The sequence below is a fragment of the Henckelia pumila genome, chromosome 1 (assembly GCF_033568475.1).
Source record: "Henckelia pumila isolate YLH828 chromosome 1, ASM3356847v2, whole genome shotgun sequence".
In the NCBI taxonomy this organism is placed as follows: Eukaryota; Viridiplantae; Streptophyta; class Magnoliopsida; order Lamiales; family Gesneriaceae; genus Henckelia; species Henckelia pumila.
In genome coordinates this window covers 160,449,778-160,461,045 of record NC_133120.1, presented here as the reverse complement: position 1 = coordinate 160,461,045, position 11,268 = coordinate 160,449,778, and the positions used below count along the sequence as shown (strand labels likewise).

Below are 11,268 nucleotides of genomic sequence, written 5' to 3'. Positions count from 1 at the left end.
TAATTCAAGATTGATAGATTTCTTGGATTTTCGGATCCTGCTAAGCGTGCGTTCGATCTCTAAATCAAGTGGTAATAATTACTGAGATCGAATGCTATGCATGCACAACAAAAAGTACCTGAAAATCACCAAAAAGTTATAGTCAGAATTTAAGAAAATAAATAATGTATAATCTCAAGAGAAATAAAAATTCTGATATCAAACAGTCCCCGGAAACGGCGCCAAAAACTTGACCGGATAAAATCGGTATGATAAAAATCAACTGGCAAGCATACCAGGTCAAGTTATAATATAGTGGACAAAGGTCCAGATGTCGAACCCACATGGACTGTATAAATATGAATACCAAAATATATTTATTCCTACTTAATCTAGAAGAATCAATAAGAGTGATTTCAGGATTTTTAACTAAGAAACTAAATAACAAACAAAATTTAACTCAATAAAAACGCATCAAAGATTTTGGATCAAAATCAATGGATTAAAAATCTCGATCAAGGACTCACGTAGGTACCAAACAATTCATGTAACAAGCCGTCAATCTAAGACATCAGACTTAATCTTAATTCACGGGAATTTTCCTAATTTGTTGAAAGGACTATTTTTAGAACAATCAAACCTATTCAAATATTGACGAATTAATCTTTCATAATTCTAATCAAATTTGAATGCATTATGAACTGTAAAAATTCAGTAAACACCTAAACCGCACATTGAAACAAAATTCTATTTCTAGTTGGTTTTACAACATGTTGAATATCGAAGTGATCAAAATTGAAACCTCCTCTGTATAATTGGAATCAATTAACATGCAAGCAAATAACTGGCCAGGAAATTCACAAGAAAAATATAAATTCTATAATCAATAAATCAAAATAAAGTCTAAAAATTCTTGAATAACAAATCAAGTTTTATACATAAATTGTCTGGCTCAATCACGTGGTCGTGATCGAAGAAACATTACTACTCACTAATAAACATAATTAATCAAACCAAGTCTAAAATCATAAAATAGAAAATACTAGAGTAGAAGAAAAACTGGAAAATTGTTCAAGCCTCCGCTTTCAGCCTTCGTGCGTAATCAAAAAGACAAAAGTCCTCAAAAAATCATTAAAATTCTATTTATAGGGTCGCGCCAATTAGAATATCCTTGACCTAGATAACCTCAAAAATTACAACTTCCCGAACACGCGCGCGCACATCTTAAATAAACAGTGGTTCTGGAACCACCCTCGCGCGCGTCATAACTTCTCACCCGCGCGCGAACTTCTTTCATAGTTTCTGGATTTTCCATCTGCGCACGCGCGAGTCTTCCACATAGTTGTTCCGAAAAGCTCCATTATCCTACAAAATTCAACCAGAAGAGTAAAATACATGCACATAAAATAAAATACCAACAAAACACACGAAAATAAAATGAATGCATGCAAAATAAATATAAAAATGACATAAAATAATGCATACACAACACACTTATCAGTCTCCATGTTGTCCCTTCAAGTTTCAGTCCTCGACATCCTCTTGTTAGATTCATTGACATATGTAGGGACAACATCCTCCAATGACGCCTTTCCTTCGCCCTTGTTTGTATTGAATCCTGGAGGGGGATTCAACACGTTTTTGTTGTTGGCATAGGAAAAATTCTCATGGTTACATAAACTAGGATGATAAGTATTGGGCGGAGGGTTACCTCGATAATTTCCATAGCCTCTGGGATTTATATACTGTGCTTCCTCAGGTGGATGAGACTCTTCTATGGCAACCGACACACCTGAAGGTTCTGCTACATTGACCTTGTTCAGTGCAGCAACTTGTGTAGTCAACGCAGATAGTTGTGCAGTGATGGAAGTGAGAGGATCAACACTATACACTCCCTTCTTGACTTCCATACGTTCAGATGACCATGAGTAACTATTGATAGTCATTTGTTCCAGCATCTCATAGGCCTGAATGGGGTCCTTGGAAAATATGGTACCACCAGCAGCAGAGTCTGCGCACATTCTTATAGGCATGTTCAACCCATTGTAAAGCTCTATTTATTCCCAATATGCAAAATTATGGTTAGGACAATGCCTCAACAAATCTTTGTACATTTCCCATGCCTCATATAACTGTTCTGAATCATGTTGATGAAAGGTATTGATCTCAATCTTCAGCTGAGTAGACTTGGCCGGTGGAAAATACTTTGCTAAAAATTTCACAGTCATGTCCTCCCAAGTTGTTATTCTTCCTAGTGGCAATGACTACAACCAGATCCATGCCTTGTCTCTGAGAGAAAAAGGAAACAAGCGTAAACTTATTATATCCTCAGAAACACTATTCATTTTTACCATATCAGTAATATCCAGGAAGGTGCGCAAGTGTAAGTGAGGATCTACTGTGGCGCTTCCATTGAACAAGTTCTGCTGAACCATGTTGATTAAGGTCGGCTTCAGCTCAAAGTTGTTGGCATTTATTGTCCCTCGAGCGATTCCAGAATAATGAGCCTGGATCGTCAGCCTGAAATGATCTCTGATTGGCACCAAAGGAATTTCATTGACATTTTCTTCAGCCATGTTATGTTGTTCCTCTCTTCGTGCTCTTCTCAAAGAACGGTTCTTTTGATATCTGGATCAAAGATTAAAGAATTCGCACTTTGAGATCTTCGCATAAACTGCAGTCAAGACAACATAAATCAATTAGTAAATTAAAATCAAATAAATAAAAGTTCTAAATTAAAACTTAGACTAATTGGTAATAAGACTAAACAAAATCAAAAATTACTCTCTGGCAACGACACCAAAAACTTCTTGTGAAAAATACTCGCAAGCGTACGAGTGTCAAGTTTTAATATAGTGATAAAGAAAGTGTCGATCCCATGACGTGTAAATTGAAAATATTAAATACTTGTAATTAAAATAGTCTTAATTTTATTTAGAAAATCAAACTTTAGAGATTTGCTAACAAATTAAATAAATAATGAATTTTGTAAAGCGTGCGAACACACAATCCTTAAGAAGTTATCAATCAAAGAGAAATATTATAGAAGTTTTTATTTCACCTGGTTTTGAAAATATTCATTCCTAATTAACCCATTTTCATGAGTTCATTTCAATTAATAACTAGGAACACATCGATTATACTATTTCTCTCTCCCGAGTATCAAATAGAGTGTATCAATTACATATCAATTCCAATATCTCTATTAAGAATCTAATTTTAATGGTATGTGTAAAACAATATTTTTTTTCAGGCTCTATTAAAGTTATAAGTTCTCTCGAGTCATATAAATAATTAATAGTATGAATTATATCGATCTTATTCTCAATCCCCTCTCCCGAGTGCCAAATTCTAAATAAATATGAAAAATTAATTTATGTCCAGTAAATTGAAAAAACTTTCAAAACTAGAATCACAATTAATTTAGAAGAACTCAATTCAATAAAATCAACAATTCATAAACACGTCTTGACCAGGCTACATCAACCTGTAGACATAAAAAGTTTAGTTCATAGTCAAATTCAAAGAAACCAAAGTCATGTTTAATGTCTCAAACATAATTCAACAACTAAAAGAAAACAATAAAGAAGAAATAACAAAGCCGTAGTCTTTCTTCCGTGTCCGGTTGAAAATCTTCGTCTTCGTTCCAGGTATTCTTCAATCTCAAGCTCTTCAAATTCTCACAAAGTTTCTCTCAAATATACTGTAGTGTGCGGGGGCTAATAATCTCTATTAGGTCTGAAAAACTCCCTTTTATACTCCCTAAAAATCGTCCAAAATCTACCCAAAGATTTCCCAAAGTTTCCAAAAATTGCGAAATTCCTCGGCAGAAAAATCGCGACGCACGGGCGCGCATACTAAGTCATGCGGCCGAGCATAACACTCTATTCCACAACTCCAAAATTCTCGAACACGCTCGGGCGCGCGTAATGTCTGGTGCGGGCGCGCATGACTTTCTGTTTCAACACTCTAATAACACTTCAGGAAGCGCGGGCGCGCGTGTTGGCTGGCGCGGGCGTGCATGCTGCTCGGGTTCTTCTTTATTTTTCCTTAAAAATCTTTGACCGTCGTCACTCGTTTTGCCTCTTTCTTGACTCCTTTGACTCCATCCATCATAGATTAGGTATTTGATTTGTTTCCTAACATCCAACACAAACAAAAGCAAATTCCACGTAATTCCGCTCGAAACCAAACAATTCTCCAATAATATCAATATAATTTAAGTGCACAAAATGCACTTATCACTCTCCCTTCGACAAAGAAATTGAGAGTCTCCATCTTTTGCTCCTTAGTGCAACGGAACTCTCAAAAATAGACCTCCATATGTCGCAGCCAGTTTTACACATCCTCGGGTGACTCTCCTCCAACTAAGAGTTTCAGACCCATCTTCAAAAATCTATAAATACTGAAACACATATGATCATCATGATGATGGTGATGACGACCTCAATGATACTCCCGGTCGCCCTAATCGCCCCATCATCCACTACTACAATTTAAATTGTAATTCACTCAAGTGTATATTGTCTGTAAGTAATATACTTGTGAGTACGAGATCGATCCACGGAAAGAATGTTGTAAGTTTAATTTTAGCAATGATATATTATAGATGTAAATAATATTATAAAACTTCAAATACACAAAATATAAAATTGTCAAGGCTTCAAAGGTTCATTGTTGGTTTATTTAAGATTGCTTAACAAAAATAAATAAAAATAATAATATAAGAATAAACATAAAAGAAAAATTAAATATTTATATAAATATATCATATAATATAGTTTTCACTATATTAAATTCAGATTAATCGATATTTAATACATGGTTCCCATATATATATATATATATAAATGCATAAATATAAAGATAAAAGAACAAATAAATATTTAAACAAATATATCATATAATATAGTTTCCACTATATTAATATCAGATTAATAGATAATTAATATATGGTATCCATAAAATATATATAAGTGCATAAATATAAATTGACATAAAATTAAATGTTAGATCAAATCACAATATTTCATTTAGAACAACCGGCAGAGCCACACTATCGTCTAAATAAAATATATTACTTTTTATGTTAGATGCAATAAAGTAAATGTTAGTTGCGGAAATGTAAATGTTAGTTGTAAAAAGTAAATTTTAGTTGCGAAAAGTAAATGTTAGTTGCGATAAAGTAAATGTTGGTTAAAATCACAATATATTATTTAGAACAATCGGCAGAGCCACGCAATTATCTAAAAAATATATATGACTTTATTATAAATTGATACATATATTTATAGTATATAATTATTGTAGTATTTATTGTATCATATTAGACAATAAATCAAGGTAACCACATTCAAGGTACCAAGTATTTGATGTAAATAGATAACAATAAATCATCCAAATTATACCTACAAATAAAGATCAATTAGTAAAACAAAATAAAAATAAAAAAAGGAGAAGGAGAAAGAGAAGGAAAGAATATACAAAATATAAACAATCTTACTTGACCAACAATGAAACATTTTCACTTTGACATAAAAGGATTTAGCTTGCCATGAACATAAGACTCAAGAGTAAAAATAAAAGAAATTTCATACTTAAACGTTGATAAATATGCACACTCAAACTCTTATTCTTACACACACAATATTTAGTTTAAAAGTGAGGTATTTCTCAACACTTTTGCACACTTCAAAACTTATACAACACATCTATTTATAGGCCAAATGAGAGCATGAGTCCAAGGCTCATTAAATGTGGAATAGTAAAGTTGGTGGGTGCTTGTCTCCTTGAATGTCAATACCATGACACAACTTTAATTGTCATGTTTGATGCCTTTATACCACCGATTCAGCCTTTTCATTCAACATAGAACACGTAGGGAATTTTGTGTAGATATGTTTGGACATATGATTCACCTCTTTTGGATAAAAGGTAAAATAGTTATGATATTTTTACTTCAAGCTGGTCATAGTAAAAGTAAATTTTTCTCCTTTTTGATGTTTGATTATTTTGATCATCTTCATGAGGGTTTTGGAACTTTGTCTTGTACAAAGTTGAAGATGTCTCTTTTGTGATTCTACAGGATTTGAGATTACTCCAATATGACATCTGTAGATTGAGTAATTTTATTTTTACCAAACCTGTGCAAACCGTAAAATACAACATTTTTAGTAAAACATTTAAATATAATACATAACACTAAAATAATACAAATTCATAATTTTAATGCAACTTTAATTTTAAAACACAACTTTTAACATATAATAATTACAAATTTTAAGTTTTATCACACCCCCAAACCGGATTATTACTAGTCCCTTAATAATAAAATACTATAAAATATCATAAAATCACAAGTTAGATTTTTATTCCTTATTATATATATTCAAATTTTCAAACTTTGAAATTTTAAAACACACTTGTGAGAAGATCATATGTTTATTTATAAATCTTATTATCAACTAATATATTAATATATAGTTGGATGGGTTATACATATATATTTCACACATTATCAAAATATTAAATATATAATTTTTTATAAATATTTTCTAAAAAATTTGAGAATAATATAATTAAAATGATAATAGAAATCATTTTCATAACATGTATAATATCAAGAATCTTAATGTAAAAGTATCAACTCCATATTCTCTCGGACTAAAGTATTTCATATATAGTTGTTTTTCACTCATGAAGTTTGAAGAAAATTATACTATCTTTGAAAATGGCTAATATATAAAGCAGACAATCAAATAACCTAAAATTGAAAATAATATAGGATAATTTACAAAGAATAAACCCATTTTATTTTTTTTGTTTGTCTCTTTTTGTTTTTTTTTTTCAAATTAGCTGTAAAGTTTCTTTTTATTCGTCCTCTTTTTTTTACGATAATCACATACATCCAATAAACTTTAAAAATGTAACTTTTCTTCAAAGTTTATTCACACAATTTTATTTTTTGATTATGTAACTTCATTTACACTGAGGATTATTGATAAGTGCATTTTATGCACTTAATTTATATATGATTTGAATTGGATTTTGTGATATATCGAGTGAATATTATGCGTATTTGTTGTTGTTTTTGTGAGTTGCAAGGATTTGAAGAAAAGTAGCAAGAAGAAGCGGAAAGCCGAATTACGGGACAGCAAAATTCAGAAAATTACTGGGAATGTTACAGACATCAAAATCCAATCTCCACCATTAAAATTGAATTTTAGGATGTGTTAAAGTTTCTGTCAAAATTTCAGCTCGATCCGACGGCTAGAACTTAATTTATGATTTTTACAAAAATGCTGCGCAAATGGTGAAATGGAAGAAAAAGTAGCCCCCCAGCTCTAGTTTTCCAGCACTCTAGTGCCCGTAAATTCATGTCCAGAGAGCCCCAGCGCCGTATTTGGAGCGCTCCAGCGCTATACGTCCATCATTGAAAAATAAAATATGAAACTTGAGCACCCCAGCGCCAAATTATTAGCGCTCCAGCGTTGCGCAGTCTCAAAAAATATGGAAAGTCTTTAATCGAGTTTTAAAAGGGATTTTATGACTTATTTTTGAGGGAGACGAGGGTTTAGAGAGTTTTCAGAGCATAGAGACGGCTATTGAGAGTTTTGAAGTGCACAAGAGCTCGAGAATTTGAGACGAAGACGGAAGACGGTGGCATCCGGCGACGGAGAAGCTTCATTCAAATTCGTTCTAGTTTTCCTTTGAACTCTGTTTTCTAGTTTTATGGATTATTTGAAGAACATGTCTTATTTGATTTTGAATTGCATTATGAACTAATTTCTTAGTCTAGAGGTAGACGGATCTTGACTGAAAACTATGATTGAGATATTTTGATTTATATATTTGAATTCTTCGCACAGTTTGTTTGTGTTTTCCTGATTTTAATGCTTTCAATTTACTGGCCATAAATTGAATGATATTTTATTTAGAATCTATCACTCGAGAGAGGAGATTTTGAATACGACATAGGAAAATACATCTTTGGTGTTTATACTGTTCGAGAGGCATATAACTCCATAGAAGTCATTAGAAGAATTCTTGTGCTATTTACCGGATTTAATAATTGAACTTTGATAGAGATATTGAGTTTGTTATTGAATACGAATTTCTGCTTGACACTTTAGAGAGGTAATAGAAAATAATAGGGATTCTTGGCTAATAAACTAGAAGAATTGATAATTAAACGATCATTAGAAATAAATTGTGGTGTACAGTCAAGTGAAGTCGAACCTCTAGCATTCATCGCTTATTGAATTTTACTCTCGTGAACTCGTGGTTATTTAATTTTATTTCTTGCAAATTTTAGTTTTATAAAAATCAAACCAATTTCGTAGCTCTACATAGGATTAGGATTATATTAGTTGCAAATATTTGATATAATATCATTTATTCATTCTCCGTGGGATCGACTTGGAATTAATTCCTATATTATAACTTAACATCGTGTGTTTGCGAGCGAAAGCATGCAACAAGTTTTTGGCGCCGTTGCCGGGAATTGAATTTTATTTGATTTATATTAAATTGTGATAATTAGTCTTAATTTTGATTTAGATCATTTTATTTTATTTTGTTGATTCTAATTTTAAATCTTTCCTGTCTATGCAGTTTATGCGAAAGAGCCAAAGTTACGACTCACTGCTCTTTGATCCAGAAATCGAGAAAACTTCTAAAGCGTTGCGAAAGGCTAGAAGAGAAGAGTTGCAACTAATGGCTGAAGAAAGAGAAAGAGAAAGAGCTGTCAATAATTCTCCGGTGCCGATCAGAGATCACTTTCGACCGGTGATCAATGCTCATTATTCTGGGATAGCTAGGCAGAATATCACAGCAAATAATTTTGAGTTGAAGCCAACTCTGATTAATATGGTGCAGCAGAATCAGTTCAGGGGTGCAGCTACAGAAGATCCAAATTTGCACATGCGTACTTTTTTGGAGATTGCTGACACGGTGAAGATCCATGGTGTTACTGAGGACACCATCAAACTACGATTGTTCCTGTTCTCTCTTAGGGACAATGCTCGTAGTTGGTTGCAGTCTTTACCTCTTGGGAGTATCACTACATGGGAAGACATGACATCTAAATTTCTGGCCAAGTACTTTCCGCCTGCTAAGTCGGCTCAGTTGAAAATAGAGATCACTACATTCAAACAACATGATTTTGAGCAATTGTATGAAGCCTGGGAGCGGTACAAGGAGTTGATTAGGAAGTGTCCGAACCATAATTTTCTGGACTGGGAACAGATTGAGTTATTCTACAATGGTTTGAATGGGCCAACTCGTATTTCTGTGGATGCTGCAGCTGGAGGTTTAATTTTTTCTAAATATCCTGAACAGGCTTATGAGATGCTTGAGCAAATGACGGTTAACAGCTATCAGTGGCCGAGTGAGAGATCTGCAATAAGAAAGCATGCTGGAATTCATGAGGTTGATGCATTCACTGCTTTGACTGCTCAGATGGCTACTATTTCTACACAGTTGGCTGCACTGACAAAAGGGAATCAATGTTCTACTGAGACAGCATCACTGGCGACTGCAGTAAATTCTGCTGATGGATTTGAGAGTATGGAGCAAGCGCAATATGTGAACAACAGGAATTACAACAATTATCGAGGTAATCCTGTACCCAATCAGTATCATCCAAGTTTGCGTAATCATGAGAATTTTTCATATGCAAATATTAAGAATGTGTTGAATCCTCCACCGGGGTTCAATACTCAGAATGGTGAAGGTAAGGCATCGTTGGAAGATTTGGTGAGTAATTTTATTGCAGAATCATCCACAAGATTTAAGAAGAATGAAAATAGGCTTGATAATATGGAGACACACTTGACCAATGTGAGCGCTTCTATGAAAAATCTTGAAACACAAATTGGTCAGCTGGCGAATGCATTGAATAATCAGCAGAGAGGTGTGTTTCCTAGCAATACTGAGGTTAATCCTAGGGAGCAATGCAAGGCTATTACTCTTAGAAGTGGTAAAGAACTTGGGACTGATAACCCAAAGGCGGTGAATGATGAGGAAGTGGAAGAGATTGTGGTGGAGACCGAAAATTCTGATAGCAAAAATTCTAGCCAGTCTGCAGTTGTTCCTGAGAAACCGCCTGTACCAAAAGTTGTTCTGCCATATCCTCAGCGGTTCAAGAATAAAGCGTTGGATGAGAAATTTTCTATGTTTCTTGACATCTTCAAGAAAATTCATATTAATATTCCATTCGCTGATGCTTTGGAGCAGATGCCGCATTATGCAAAATTCTTGAAGGAGGTGATGTCTAAGAAGCGAAAGCTGGAGGAGTTCAAGACTGTCAACCTTACTGAAGAGTGCAGTGTTATCCTGCAAAAGAAGCTACCACAAAAATTAAAAGATCCAGAGAGTTTTACGATTCCTTGCATTATTGGTTCTTCTAATTATATTAAAGCACTTTGTGATTTAGGAGCTAGTATTAACTTAATGTCTTTGTCTGTTTTCAGGAGTTTGGGACATGGAGAGGTGAAACCCACGACAATCGCATTGCAGCTAGCTGACAGATCTATCACATATCCGTTTGGAATCATTGAGGATGTACTGGTAAAATTAGATAAATTTATTTTTCCTGCGGATTTTGTTGTGCTAGATATGGAGGAGGATGCAAATATGCCACTAATATTGGGAAGACCTTTCTTGGCCACTGCTGATGCCAAGATTGAGGTGAAGAATGGTGAGTTGTCGATAGGTGTGGACGGAGAAAGATTTATTTTTAACATATTCAAGAAATCAAGTAATCCACCCATCGAGGAATTATGCATGATTGAGCGAGTTGTGAAGCTGAATGGCCATCCCAAACTTGTTCATGAGCTAGATGCAAAAAAGAATGATCCGAAGGTGCCAAAGAAGAAGAAGAAAACGAAGAAGAAATCAAAGTTTAAAAAGGTTGTTGAATATATTTGGAGGGTGAAAGCGAAAGGGAAGACCCTCAACAAAGCGGAACCGGGCTAGAATTGGAATAAAGTCGGGCAATGGACTATAAACTAAGCGCTTCTTGGGAGGCAACCCAAGCTAGTTTTTTTTTTTTTGCATTTTTTTTATTTTCTTTAAGTTGTTTTTGTTTTTATTGTTATCATGAGGAAACTAGACATTAATAATGATTTTGAATTGTGTAGGTTAAAAAGTATGGAGCTGGAAGAGTTTAGGAGCCACCCCTGATGAAGAGTTTTGAGTGATTAAGATGGTGCCGAGTACTGACGCTTGGTGCCTAAGGTATGTGTCCCTTGTTTTTAATGAATACTGTACATTGAGGACAATGCACAA

General features: G+C 33.8%; 1 non-coding gene across 1 annotated transcript; it reads right to left on the bottom strand.

The window, feature by feature from the left end:
* Positions 1-9,103: 9,103 nt before the first annotated feature.
* Positions 9,104-9,209, bottom strand: LOC140876781 (small nucleolar RNA R71). Its single transcript, XR_012149014.1, has one exon. It is a non-coding gene; the product is annotated as a small nucleolar RNA R71 (small nucleolar RNA).
* Between the last annotated feature and the right edge of the window lie 2,059 nt (positions 9,210-11,268).